Source organism: Salmo trutta, chromosome 4 (genome assembly GCF_901001165.1).
Source record: "Salmo trutta chromosome 4, fSalTru1.1, whole genome shotgun sequence".
NCBI lineage: Eukaryota > Metazoa > Chordata > Actinopteri > Salmoniformes > Salmonidae > Salmo > Salmo trutta.
Window position 1 is genome coordinate 421300 of NC_042960.1, and position 14031 is coordinate 435330.

The window sequence follows — 14031 nt, forward strand, 5'->3', positions numbered from 1 at the left end:
GCCAATGCTTTCGACTCTGTCAATCACCGTATTCTTATCGGCAGACTCAATAGCCTTGGTTTCTCAAATGACTGCCTCGCCTGGTTCACCAGCTACTTCGCAGACAGAGTGCAGTGTGTCAAATCGGAGGGCCTGTTGTCCGGACCTCTAGCAGTCTCTATGGGGGTACCGCAGGGTTCAATTCTTGGGCCGACTCTTTTCTCTGTATATATCAACGATATCGCTCTTGCTCCGGGTGATTCCCTGATCCACCTCTACGCAGACCACCTCTATCTGGCCATTCTTTGGACACTGTGTTAACTAACCTCCAAACGAGCTTCAATGCCATACAACACTCTATCCGTGGCCTCTAACTGCACTTAAATGCTAGTAAAACCAAATGCATGCTTTTCAACCGTTCGCTGCCCCCACCCGCCTGCCCGACTAGCATCACTACTCTGGACGGTACTGACCTAGAATATGTGGACATCTACAAATACCTAGGTGTCTGGCTAGACTGTAAATTCTCCTTCCAGACTCATATCAAACATCTCCAATCCAAAATCAAATCTAGAATCGGCTTTCTATTTCGCAACAAAGCCTCCTTCACTCACGCCGCCAAACTTACCCTAGTAAAACTGACTATACTACCGATCCTCAACTTCGGCGATGTCGTTTACAAAATAGATTCCAATACTCTACTCAGCAAACTGGATGTAGTCTATCAGAGTGCCATCCGTTTTGTTACCAAAGTCCCTTATATCACCCACCACTGCGACCTGTACGCTCTAGTTGGCTGGCCCTCGCTACATATTCGTCGTCAGACCCACTGGCTCCAGGTCATCTATAAATCTATGCTTGGTAAAGCTCCGCTTTACCTCAGCTCACTGGTCACGATAACAACATCCACCCGTAGCACGCGCTCCAGCAGGTATATCTCACTGGTCATCCCCAAAGCCAGCACCTCCTTTGGCCTCCTTTACTTCCAGTTCTCTGCTGCCAGTGACTGGAATGAATTGAAAAAAATCGCTGAAGCTGGAGACTTACATTTCCCTCACTAACTTTAAACATCAGCTATCTGAGCAGTTAACCGATCACTGCTGCTGCACATATTCCATCTGTAAATAGCCCACCCAATCCACCTACCTCATCCCCATACTGTTTTTATTTACTTTTCTGCTCTTTTGCACACCAGTATCACTACTTGCACATCATCATCTGCTTATCTATCACTCCAGTGTTAATCTGCTAAATCGTAATTACTTGGTACTATGGCCTATTTATTGCCTTACCTCCTCACGGCATTTGCACACACTGTATATAGACTTTCTTATTTTCTATTGTGTTATTGACTGTACACTTGTTTATTCCATGTGTAACTCTGTGTTGTTGTTTGTGTCGCACTGCTTTGCTTTATCTTGGCCAGGTCGCAGTTGTAAATGAGAAACTTGTTCTCAACTAGCCTACCTGGTTAAAAAAAGGTGAAAATTGTTTTTATATATATAGTTTGAGGAGAGTGCACAGTTTTTAACATGAAAATATATTAATAAACTAATTAGGCACATTTGGGCAGTCTTGACAAAATTTTGAACAGAAATGCAATGGTTCATTTGATCAGTCTAAATCTTTGCGCATACACTGCTGCCATCTAGTGGCCAAGCTCTAAATTGCAGCTGGGCTGGAATAATACATGATGGCCTTTCTCTTGCATTTCAAAGTTGATGTTACAAAAATAATACAAAAGAACAGTTGTTTTTTTCTTTGTATTATCTTTTACCAGATCTATTGTGTTATATTCTCCTATATTCCTTTCACATTTCCACAAACTTCAAAGTGTTTCCTTTCAAATGGTAACAAGAATATGAATATCCTTGCTTCAGGGCTTGAGTTACAGGCAGTTAGATTTGGGTATGTCATTTTAGGCAAAAATGTAAAAAACGGGTCCGATCCTGAAGAAGTTTAAGCCAGGTCTTTTATCCTCTGTGGCACCAGGGAAGCTCTTTTACATCTTATATGTTTTCAGTAAGGTCTTAGACATTACTAACCCAGGGAAATACTGGTAACTGGGTTATTCGCCATCATTTCACCCATCCTCTCTATAGGCCGAGTACTTCTGGGGCCATATTTAGATACTGAAAAATAACAATTTCTGACTGGATTTATAAATCTGGACGAAATAAAGAAACATGGTTGAAAAATATGTGGGCTTGAACCATACATTTTCAGGTCTGCTGCCAGATCAATAACCATCTGTACCACTAAAGGGACAGCTGTGGGATTATACTGTAGGTTTCTTCAGTGTAATTATGTCAATCAGGAAACAGAACACAATTTCTGAGTTGATCAAATGTTCCCATCCTCTTCATAAACTGTGTACTGGTAACACTGTATTAAATATTCCCATCCTCGTCATAAGCTGTGTACTGGTAACACTGTATTAAATATTCCCATCCTCGTCATAAGCTGTGTACTGGTAACACTGTATTAAATATTCCCATCCTCGTCATAAGCTGTGTACTGGTAACACTGTATTAAATATTCCCATCCTCTTCATAAGCTGTGTACTGGTAACACTGTATTAAATATTCCCATCCTCGTCATATGCTGTGTACTGGTAACACTGTATTAAATGTTCCCATCCTCTTCACTGGTAACACTGAATTAAATGTTCCCATCCTCGTCATATGCTGTGTACTGGTAACACTGTATTAAATGTTCCCATCCTCTTTATAAGCTGTGTACTGGTAATACTGTATTAAATGTTCCCATCCTCTTTATAAGCTGTGTACTGGTAACACTGTATTAAATGTTCCCATCCTCTTTATAAGCTGTGTACTGGTAATACTGTATTAAATGTTCCCATCCTCTTCATAAGCTGTGTACTGGTAATACTGTATTAAATGTTCCCATCCTCTTCATAAGCTGTGTACTGGTAATACTGTATTAAATGTTCCCATCCTCTTCATAAGCTGTGTACTGGTAACACTGTATTAAATGTTCCCATCCTCTTCATAAGCTGTGTACTGGTAACACTGTGTTTTATGATTTCCTTTCTTCATCACATGTGTTGAATGTCTTATGAAATGTGATTGTAGTTGAGCTTCCTTTAAAGAACTTGTATTTTGGTATATTACTATGCTTCTTAAATACAGGCTCAGAACCTTCAAACTAAATCAGAAATGCTGACATTTTCTCAATTTCAATCAAAACACATGAAAATGCATGCAATACCCATTCTGAAACACTATGATACATAATACAAATACAAAAAATACATTCAGGATCAATTAAATAATCTCTTCTTGATGTAAAGGTCCAATGCAGCCGTTTTTATCTCAATATCAGATCATTAAGTTCCTGACCGATTGTTTTCAAGTAAAACGGTAAAGGAAAAACACAATAGCAAAAGGCAAAATCATAAGTGTGACAAGTACACAGCACATTTGAATAACTAATTGTGTTCCGTGTCCTGATAGACGATATTAGACTGGAAAACCCTGGCAAGGACAAAGCTATCCACTGGTGGCTCAGAGGGTTAATGATCTGGCTGTAGATCTGAAGGTTACAGGTTCAATCACACATGTTTTTTAACCATGTTTCTTTCAAAAAGAAAGAACTAAAAAAACAGCACAGCTGGACAGCCGCAACCTAACGAATGTTCTGGGGACTTTCACAGAAACAATTTTGGTTTGCTGGAAAAACATTACTGGTACATTGTGTGACTACATTACCTGGAAACCTAATGAGAACGTTTGGGGAATGTTTCTGTGGTGGTTGTTACAGATGCTGTGCACAACATTTTAGTGAACGTTAGAACATTCCAAGGATATTTCATTTTAAAAAAAAGATTACATTTTTTCCTCCCAAGGATATTGGAACATAATCTTGGGATGTTATCGTTGTAATGTTAGATAAAACCCTAACTAAAACTTAAATGGGAATCTTAGCTAATGTTGTGGGAACGTTCCAGGTTTGCTGGGAGTGCACTTGCTCTGGTCAACAGAAGCACACTTTACAGGGAATACAGTGCCTTTTCAGACACATCCATCAAGGACATTGTGGTGGTTGTGGGCCTTTAGATGTTGACATCTGTTGTGTTTCAAGACTATACTGTGGCGTGGATATAGAAACATACTGTACACTGAACCCAACTGACACACAAACACACAATCTTACCCTGTGGTTGTGTTGTCCTGTATGTTAGAGCATGTCGGCAGACAGACAGCCTTAGGCATGGCGTTTGTGTGTGTGTGTGTGACAGAGAACGCATGGGATTTATGTGTGATACATGTAAAAGCCTATACATCCATTCTGTGTGACTGCTCAGTGACCATGCATGATAACCATGCTCACCACATCTGGCCCAGAAGCGCTACATCCTGGGAAGGCTTCAGTTCCAGTCCAGCGGAGTAATAACACAATTGATTCAGTCAACAACACAACACGAACCCCGTACACTTGGGCTGTCTCTCAGTCACCTAAAGCTCTGTCCTCTCCTGCACTGATCTGAAAGAAGTGACCAGGTGAAAGCTAAGCCAGTCTAAGCTTCCTTACACCATTATTTATTTCAGCTGTGAAGCCAATCAGTGCAGATGAAAAGGAGGAGACAATTGAGAAATAGCCTCTGGCCACGTTCAGTAGCCAAACGTGGTCGAACGTTGCAGAAATGCCATGAATTAAGCAGACTTGATTCCTTATTCTACACATCCGATGGGCAAGTTTTTTTCTACACAGCATATGTCTATCTGAACGTTCCTAAACGTTGCATCCTCCTGAACTGGCCCTTTGGTCTGGTCACATGTCCACAGATGACGTACCAAGACCACCATCTACTGGTCAATTATTGTACTGCTATAACCTTCCTTATAAAGACCAGTTTCTATCAATGATGTGTAATAACACAAGATGACTGACAGGGAGCGCTGTTTTGAAGCTACTGCACGGTCATGTTCACAGATCACTGCACCTGCACATAGCCCATCTATAATTTAGCCCAAACAACTACCTCTTCCCCTACTGTATTTATTTATTTTATTTATTTTGCTCCTTTGCACCCCATTATTTATTTCTACTTTGCACTTTCCTCTACTACAAATCTACCATTCCAGTGTTTTACTTGCTATATTGTATTTACTTTGCCACCATGGCCTTTTTTGCCTTTACCTCCCTTATCTCACCTCATTTGCTCACATTGTATATAGACTTATCTTTCTACTGTATTATTGACTGTATGTTTGTTTTACTCCATGTGTAACTCTGTGTTGTTGTATGTTGTCGAACTGCTTTGCTTTATCTTGGCCAGGTCGCAATTGTAAATGAGAACTTGTTCTCAACTTGCCTACCTGGTTAAATAAAGGTGAAATAAAAAAATAAAATAAAAATGTTGGTACTACTCCTTCATTGTAAACCCTAACCCTTACCCTTACCATAACCCTTACCTAATCCTTTCCAATTATACATTTCAACCTCAATGGGTTAGGGAGATCCCAAGGTTCCTGTAGAGCACAGACCATTTATTAACGTCTACACTTGTTTTTGACAAGTATATTCTACTACAGAAACCTTAATGTGTACTTAAAGATGATATTAAGTGACCTGAACATAAACATTATATTTCAAAAATATATAAAAACATATTCCTTAAAATATATTTTAGAGAGTACTAATGTTACTGTCCCCACTACAACAAAACTACTTAAATACATTATTGAAATAATGTACATTTAAATTAATTCCTGTGGAGGACTGCTCCTACTGAGGAGTGCCAATATGGCGGCCGATGGCTTCAAAGCCTCTCATTGGCCAATACATAGCATCAGCAATACAGGGTTTATATACATCATTGATTTCTATCTGTTCAATGTGTCCTTTTTTTCAAGCTGTGCTTTGTCAACATTTAACTGACACCATTTAGAAGTGAAACACTGGTGTTACTATAGTATTAGTACATTACAACACTTAGTAGTACAACATACATCTTTAATCAAATTATATATATCTTAGTAGTACAGCATACATCTTTAATCACATTATATATATCTTAGTAGTACAGCATACATCTTTAATCACATTATATATATCTTAGTAGTACAGCATACATACATCTTTAATCCCAACGTTGTAGGGTCACTAGCTGGCCTATTGTAGGGTCACTAGCTGGTCTATTGTAGGGTCACTAGCTGGCCTATTGTAGGGTCACTAGCTGGCCTATTGTAGGGTCACTAGCTGGCCTATTGTAGGATCTCTAGCTGGCCTATTGTAGGGTCACTAGCTGGTCGAGCGTAGGGTCACTAGCTGGCCTATTGTAGGGTCACTAGCTGGCCTATTGTAGGGTCACTAGCTGGCCTATTGTAGGGTCACTAGCTGGTCTAGTGTAGGGTCACTAGCTGGCCTATTGCAGGGTCACTAGCTGGTCTATTGTAGGGTCACTAGCTGGCCTATTGTAGGGTCTCTATTTGGCCTATTGTAGGGTCTCTAGTTGGCCTATTGTAGGGTCAATAGATGGTCTATTGTAGGGTCACTAGCTGGCCTATTGTAGGGTCTCTAGTTGGCCTATTTTAGGGTCACTAGATGGTCTATTGTAGGGTCTCTAGTTGGCCTATTGTAGGGTCACTAGATGGTCTATTGTAGGGTCACTAGCTGGCCTATTGTAGGGTCACTAGCTGGCCTATTGTAGGGTCTCTATTTGGCCTATTGTAGGGTCTCTAGTTGGCCTATTGTAGGGTCAATAGATGGTCTATTGTAGGGTCACTAGCTGGCCTATTGTAGGGTCTCTAGTTGGCCTATTGTAGGGTCACTAGTTGGTCTATTGTAGGGTCACTAGCTGGTCTATTGTAGGGTCACTAGATGGTCTATTGTAGGGTCACTAGCTGGTATATTGTAGGGTCTCTAGTTGGCCTATTGTAGGGTCACTAGATGGTCTATTGTAGGGTATCTAGTTGGCCTATTGTAGGGTCACTAGATGGTCTATTGTAGGGTCACTAGCTGGCCTATTGTAGGGTCTCTAGTTGGCCTATTGTAGGGTCACTAGATGGTCTATTGTAGGGTCACTAGCTGGTCTATTGTAGGGTCACTAGCTGGGCTATTGTAGGGTCACTAGTTGGCCTATTGTAGGGTCACTAGTTGGCCTATTGTAGGGTCACTAGTTGGCCTATTGTAGGGTCACTACCTGGTCTATTGTAGGGTCTCTAGTTGGCCTATTGTAGGGTCTCTATTTGGCCTATTGTAGGGTCACTAGTTGGCCTATTGTAGGGTCACTAGTTGGCCTATTGTAGGTTCACTCGCTGGTCTATTTTAGGGTCACTAGTTGGCCTATTGTAGGGTCAGTAGTTGGCCTATTGTAGGGTCACTAGTTGGCCTATTGTAGGGTCACTAGCTGGCCTATTGTAGGGTCACTAGTTGGCCTATTGTAGGGTCACTAGCTGGCCTATTGTAGGGTCTCTAGTTGGCCTATTGTAGGGTTACTAGTTGGCCTATAGTAGGGTCACTAGCTGGTCTATTGTAGGGTCACTAGTTGGCCTATTGTAGGGTCACTAGTTGGCCTATTGTAGGGTCACTAGCTGGCCTATTGTAGGGTTACTAGCTGGCCTATTGTAGGGTCACTAGTTGGTCTATTGTAGGGTCACTAGATGGTCTATTGTAGGGTCACTAGCTGGCCTATTGTAGGGTCTCTAGTTGGCCTATTGTAGGGTCACTAGTTGGTCTATTGTAGGATCCCTAGCTGGCCTATTGTAGGGTCACTAGCTGGCCTATTGTAGGATCCCTAGCAGGTCTACTGTAGGATCCCTAGCAGGCATATAGTTGGATCCCTAGATGGTCTATTGCAGGGTCACTAGCAGGTCTATTGTAGGGTCGCTAGCTGGCCTATTGTAGGGTCACTAGTTGGCCTATTGTAGGGTCACTAGTTGGCCTATTGTAGGGTCACTAGCTGGTCTATTGTAGGTTCTCTACCCACCAGCGGGTGAGCAGAGTTTCACACTTATGAAGTGATTTGCATCTCTGGTGGGTTGATTTGTATCTGGCAGGAGGATTTGCATGTAAAAGTGGGCACCCTGCCAGTAGGGTGAGCAAGTCTGCTGTCTCACCACCCAAAATGTTTTGGAGAGCCACCTGCCTGTTGATTGCTTGTTGCTAAATGGGTAGCTATCCTGTTGTAAGGCCTTGTAGGTCCTACTGTAGGTCAACCAAGATCATGTGGTTTACAATAAACTGTATAGGACTTTAAGAAGTCACATGGTACCACTGTGGAGTGTTAGGTGGATTCCTTCTTATTACCCTGACACAGCTCCTCCACTTCTCCTTTTCTCACACCAAACTTTCATATTTTCATCTTTCACTTTCCTCTCTTTTTCTCTCTAGTTTCTGTAACATATTTAGACGTAAGTAAAACCTAAAGAAAGTGCTGCATCAGCAGACTCAAGTCAAGGCCCATATTTATCAAATGTCTCAGTGCAGGAGTGCTGATCTAGGATCTTTTTATCATTTTTGATCATAGTGAATAAGGTCATGTTGGCTGGGATGACTTGATCCCAGGTCAGTATTCCTGACATGCTTGATAAATAAGGGCCCTGATCTCTAGATTTGCTCTTGCATTGAGTCAAGGTTTGGGTTTATTTCACTGAAGAAGATTGCCTGCACTGTCATTCACACAGACCACATTATTTCACAAAATATTTATTTGAAAGTACGGTATAGACACATTTTGGCATTGAGTCTTTCAAGTTTTCTAACTTTAGGGGATTTTGGAGTAGCAGAATATTCAACCATTCATAACCCCAGGTTTTGTGCTTGAGAGACAGGGTTGTGAAACACTTCTGTGAAGCAGACTGCAAATGTAACTTTCAGTTGGCCTTGAGCTTGACTGAACTTTAGTTACATTTCCTTCCTGTTTCCAACCAACCACACGTTCTGTTGTTGTCACATGATGTATCTGAACCTACCAACCAGTGGTACATCAGTTCATTATTGTTTGGCCTATCTTAATAATGCTCCATCACTACTATTGTGTTATCAATCAAATTTATTTATAAAGCCCTTCTTACATCAGCTGATGTCACAAAGTGCTGTACAGAAACCCAGCCTAAAACCTCAAACAGCAAGCAATGCAGGTGTAGAAGCACGGTGGCTAGGAAAAACTCCCTAGAAAGGCCAGAACCTACTATAGACCAGCTAGGGATCTAACTATAGACCAGCTAGGGATCTAACTATAGACCAGCTAGGGATCTTACTATAGACCAGCTAGGGATCTAACAATAGACCAGCTAGGGATCTTACTATAGACCAGCTAGGGATCTAACTATAGACCGGCTAGGGATCTAACTATAGACCAGCTAGGGATCTAACTATAGACCGCTAGGGATCTAACTATAGACCAGCTAGGGATCTAACTATAGACCAGCTAGGGATCTTACTATAGACCAGCTAGGGATCTAACTATAGACCAGCTAGGGATCTTACTATAGACCAGCTAGGGATCTAACTATAGACCGGCTAGGGATCTTACTATAGACCGGCTAGGGATCTAACTATATACCAGCTAGGGATCTAACTATAGACCAGCTAGGGATCTACTATAGACCAGCTAGGGATCTAACTATAGACCAGCTAGGGATCTTACTATAGACCAGCTAGGGATCTAACTATAGACCAGCTAGGGATCTTACTATAGACCAGCTAGGGATCTAACTATAGACCAGCTAGGGATATTACTATAGACCAGCTAGGGATCTAACTATAGACCAGCTAGGGATCTTACTATAGACCAGCTAGGGATCTAACTATAGACCAGCTAGGGATCTAACTATAGACCAGCTAGGGATCTTACTATAGACCAGCTAGGGATCTAACTATAGACCAGCTAGGGATCTAACTATAGACCAGCTAGGGATCTAACTATAGACCAGCTAGGGATCTAACTATAGACCAGCTAGGGATCTTACTATAGACCAGCTAGGGATCTTACTATAGACCAGCTAGGGATCTACTATAGACCATCTAGGGATCTAACTATAGACCAGCTAGGGATCTTACTATAGACCAGATAGGGATCTAACTATAGACCAGCTAGGGATCTAACTATAGACCAGCTAGGGATCTTACTATAGACCAGCTAGGGATCTTACTATAGGCCTGCTAGGGATCCTACTATAGACCGGCTAGGGATCTAACTATAGGCCTGCCAGGGATCCTATTATAGGCCAGCTAGATATCCTACTATAGGCCTGCCAGGGCTCCTATTATAGGCCAGCTAGATATCCTACTATAGGCCTGCCAGGGATCCTATTATAGGCCAGCTAGATATCCTACTATAGGCCTGCCAGGGATCCTATTATAGGCCAGCTAGATATCCTACTGTAGGCCTGCCAGGGATCCTATTATAGGCCAGCTAGATATCCTACTATACGCCTGCTAGGTACTCTATAATAGGCCAGCTGACTGCAGAATGCCAAATGCATTAAAAGTGAAGGGGGTTGGGGGGGATAAATAATGTTGCCTCCAATGTGATTAATATGATGTTACCAGCCTGGCCTGTAATGGACAGTTTGGTGAATCTGTTGTTGGCTAAAACCATTCTAGCCCCCTCCTCCTGAACAGGGTTCAGCAACCAGTTACTGAGTTACTGTAGGTCGGGACAGGAGCAGGGTTAGAAAGTTCAGAACCCAGTTTGAACACTGAATATTATTATAAAATGGCAGTTGACAGGTCTTTAAATAAGGTATAGACACATTTTGCCTTGCCACATTCAGCCTTCCAAGTTTTCCAAGCTTTAGAATTTTGGAGTAGCTGAACATTCAACCATTCATTTTAACCTAAAGTTTACCTTTGACCCCTATAGGTTATGTGCTTGAGAGAGAGGGGAAATGAAACAGTACCATGCAGCATTCTGGAACTTGAACTTTCAGTTTGACTTACTTCCTGTTAACAACGATGGCTTTTATCTGAACCTACCATCCAGTGGTACATTAGTTCATAATTGTTTGACCAAATAAGGTAAAGGTTATGCTGATGTTGACACAAAAAGTGGGGTCTCTCAGACTATAAAAAACATGTGGACACGTTCCTCCGATCGTACATTGATGGTCATTCATTTAACATATTTGTATGTATCCATTTTCAACTCTCATAGACTGTGGTAAGATTTATTATCTCTATTTCACCAGATATGATTATTTTATGCATTGTCTGATTCTTATGTAATATGTTAGTGTCTCAGGGAGACTAAGCAGGTGAACTGTAACTGGGACAAAGTACATATCTACAATACATGCAGAAAGTATTCAGACCCCTTGACTTTTCCACATTTTGTTACGGTACAGCCTTATTCTGAAATGTATTAAATAGTTTTTTTCCCCTCATCAATCTACATGCAAAACCCCATAATAAAAAAAATACTGAAATATTACATTTACATAAGTATTCAGACCCTTTACTCAGAACTTTGTTCAAGCACCTATGGCAGCGATTACAGCCTTGAGTCTTCTTGGGGATGTCGCTGCAAGCTTGGCACACCTGTATTTGGGGAGTTTCTCCCATTCTTCTCTGCAGATCCTTTAGAGCTCTGTCAGGTTGGATGGGGAGCGTCGCTGCACAGCTATTTTCAGGTCTCTCCAGAGATGTTCGATCGGGTTCAAGTCTGGGCCCTGGCTGGACCACTCAAGGACATTCAGAGACTTGTCCCTAAGCCACTCCTAAGTTGTCTTGGATGTGTGCTTAGGGTGGATGTCCTGTTGGAAGGTGAACCTTTACCCAAGTCTGAGGTCCTAACCTGCTCCAGAGTGCTTTTCATCAAGAATCTCTCTGTACTTTGCTCCGTTCATCTTTCCCTCAATCCTGACTGGTTTCCCAGTCCTTGCCGCTGAAAAATAGCCACACAGCATGATGCTGCCACCCCCATGCTTCACCGTAGTGATGTTGCCAGGTTTCTTCCAGACGTGACACTTGGCATTCAGGCCAAAGAGTTCAATCTTTCATCAGACCAAAGAATCTTGTGTCTCATGGTCTGAGAGTCCTTAAGGTGCCTCTTGTCAAACTCCAAGAAGGCTGTTATGTGCCTTTTACTGAGGAGTGGCTTCCGTCTGGCCATTCTACCATAAAAGCCTGATTGATGTAGTGCTGCAGAGATGGTTGTCCTTCTGGATGGTTCTTTCATCTCCACAGAGAAACTCTGTAGCTCTGTTAGAGTGACCATCGGTTTCTTGGTCACCTCCCTGACCAAGGCCCTTCTCCCCCGATTGCTCAGTTTGGCCGGGCGGCCAGGTCTAGGAAGAGTCTTGGTGGTTCCAAATGTTTTGGTACCCTTCCACAGATCTGTGCCTCAACACAATCCTGTCTCTGAGCTACGGACAATTTCTTCAACCTCATGGCTTTTGTTCTGACATGCTCTGTCAACTGTGGGACCTTATATAGACAGGTATGTGCCTTTCCAAATCATGTCCAATCAATTGAATTTAGCGCAGGTGGACTCCAATCAAGTTGTAGAAACATCTCAAGAATGATCAATGGAAATAGGATGCACCTGAGCTCAATTTCGAGTCTCATAGCAAAGGGTCTGAATACTTTTTTATTTTTAATGCATTTGCAAAAAAATCTAAAACCTATTTTTGCTTTGTCGTTATAGGGTAGGGTGTGTAGATTAATGAGGAACAAAAAGTATTAAATACGTTTTAGAAAAAGGCTACTGTAACATGACAAAACATGAACAAGTGAAGGGGTCTGAATACTTTTCGAATGCACTATATGTCAAATACTGAAGTGTGCTTGATTTAGCTTGACCACGGTGCATGTGTTGCTAGTTGGGTAGAGTTTGCGCATGGGACTATCCTATTGTTCCCTTTGTACTGGGTAAGCTAAGTCAATTGACCTCAAATATTTGACTTGATGACACATAAGACACAGATACAAACCTACACTAGAGCTGAAGTAACAGAGGAAAATATAGCATTTAACTTCTAGAAATGTAAGAGGCAATCTATACAAACCTACACTAGAGCTGAAGTAACAGAGGAAAATATAGCATTTGAGTTCTAGAAATGTAAGTGACTAACTATAAAAACACAGGTGGAAAATCCAACAATGCACAACATGGATATTGATGACGACACGTATCCCAACAAGCCCAGCATTACATTTTCAGGTATCAAGCACACAGCTTTTGTTCCTTAACATCCTGGATGATATAAGTATTTTAACATTACCAGAGAGAGTTCAAAGCTCTTACATGATATTTCCCTGTGATTCATTTAATTTTCCGTGGTGGAAGAGACCCTCTGTAGTTGCTGCAGTGTGTCTGGGGCTGCTGTGTGTTCTCCTACTGGCTGGGATCATAGGCCTGTCTCTCTACTGTAAGTTTATAATGTTTTGACAGAAATATTTGTAAACTTCAATGGTGTGATAGTTAAACATATTTATAAAATGTTCCCTTTTATAGATGGCGTCATTGATCATCACTACTCAACAGAGAGAGACCATCAGGCCAGTTACAGCCTTCTGACTAAAGAAGGAGATCAGCAACCCAACAGCTATCATAACTTGACTAAAGAGGGAGACCAGCTACAGAGCAGTTATAACACCCTGACTAAAGAGAGAGACCAGTTTCAAAAAGAGAAAGACCTGCTACAGACCAGTTACAACACCCTGACTAAAGAGAGAGACCAGTTACAGACCAGTTACAGCACCCTAGAAAAAAGAAACGCACACCTATAAAGGCGAGGTGCTGGCTAGCGGAGCAGAACACTAGAAAATAAAGGAAAGCCGCACACTCTAAGAGCTCAGATGCAAAAATTTTAATAACCAACGTTTCGACAGCTAAGCTGTCTTCATCAGGGTATCATCACAAACACTGAGAGATGAGTCATTTATATAGTGTCAAGAGACACACAGGTGTTTGTAATCATGGCCAAGTATGGCCTAATATCATTGGTTAACTGAAATATTTAAAAAATGGTATATAAGGAACATACAAAAAGACAAACAAATGGATAACATATGATCATAGCATTTGTAGTCTAAAAAGTATCTAACAAACAATTACAATGGCAAAATCACAATAATCAC

At 41.5% G+C, this 14031-nt stretch overlaps 1 long non-coding RNA gene across 2 annotated transcripts; it reads left to right on the forward strand.

Moving 5' to 3' along the window:
- Positions 1–11040: 11040 nt before the first annotated feature.
- On the forward strand, positions 11041–13645 carry LOC115191641 (uncharacterized). Of its 2 annotated transcripts, XR_003877743.1 has the most exons (4): positions 11041–11110; positions 13036–13111; positions 13238–13319; positions 13406–13645. It is a non-coding gene; the product is annotated as an uncharacterized LOC115191641 (long non-coding RNA). The 2 variants fall into 2 exon arrangements; XR_003877742.1 differs by having other exon boundaries at positions 13036–13319.
- Positions 13646–14031: the final 386 nt, after the last annotated feature.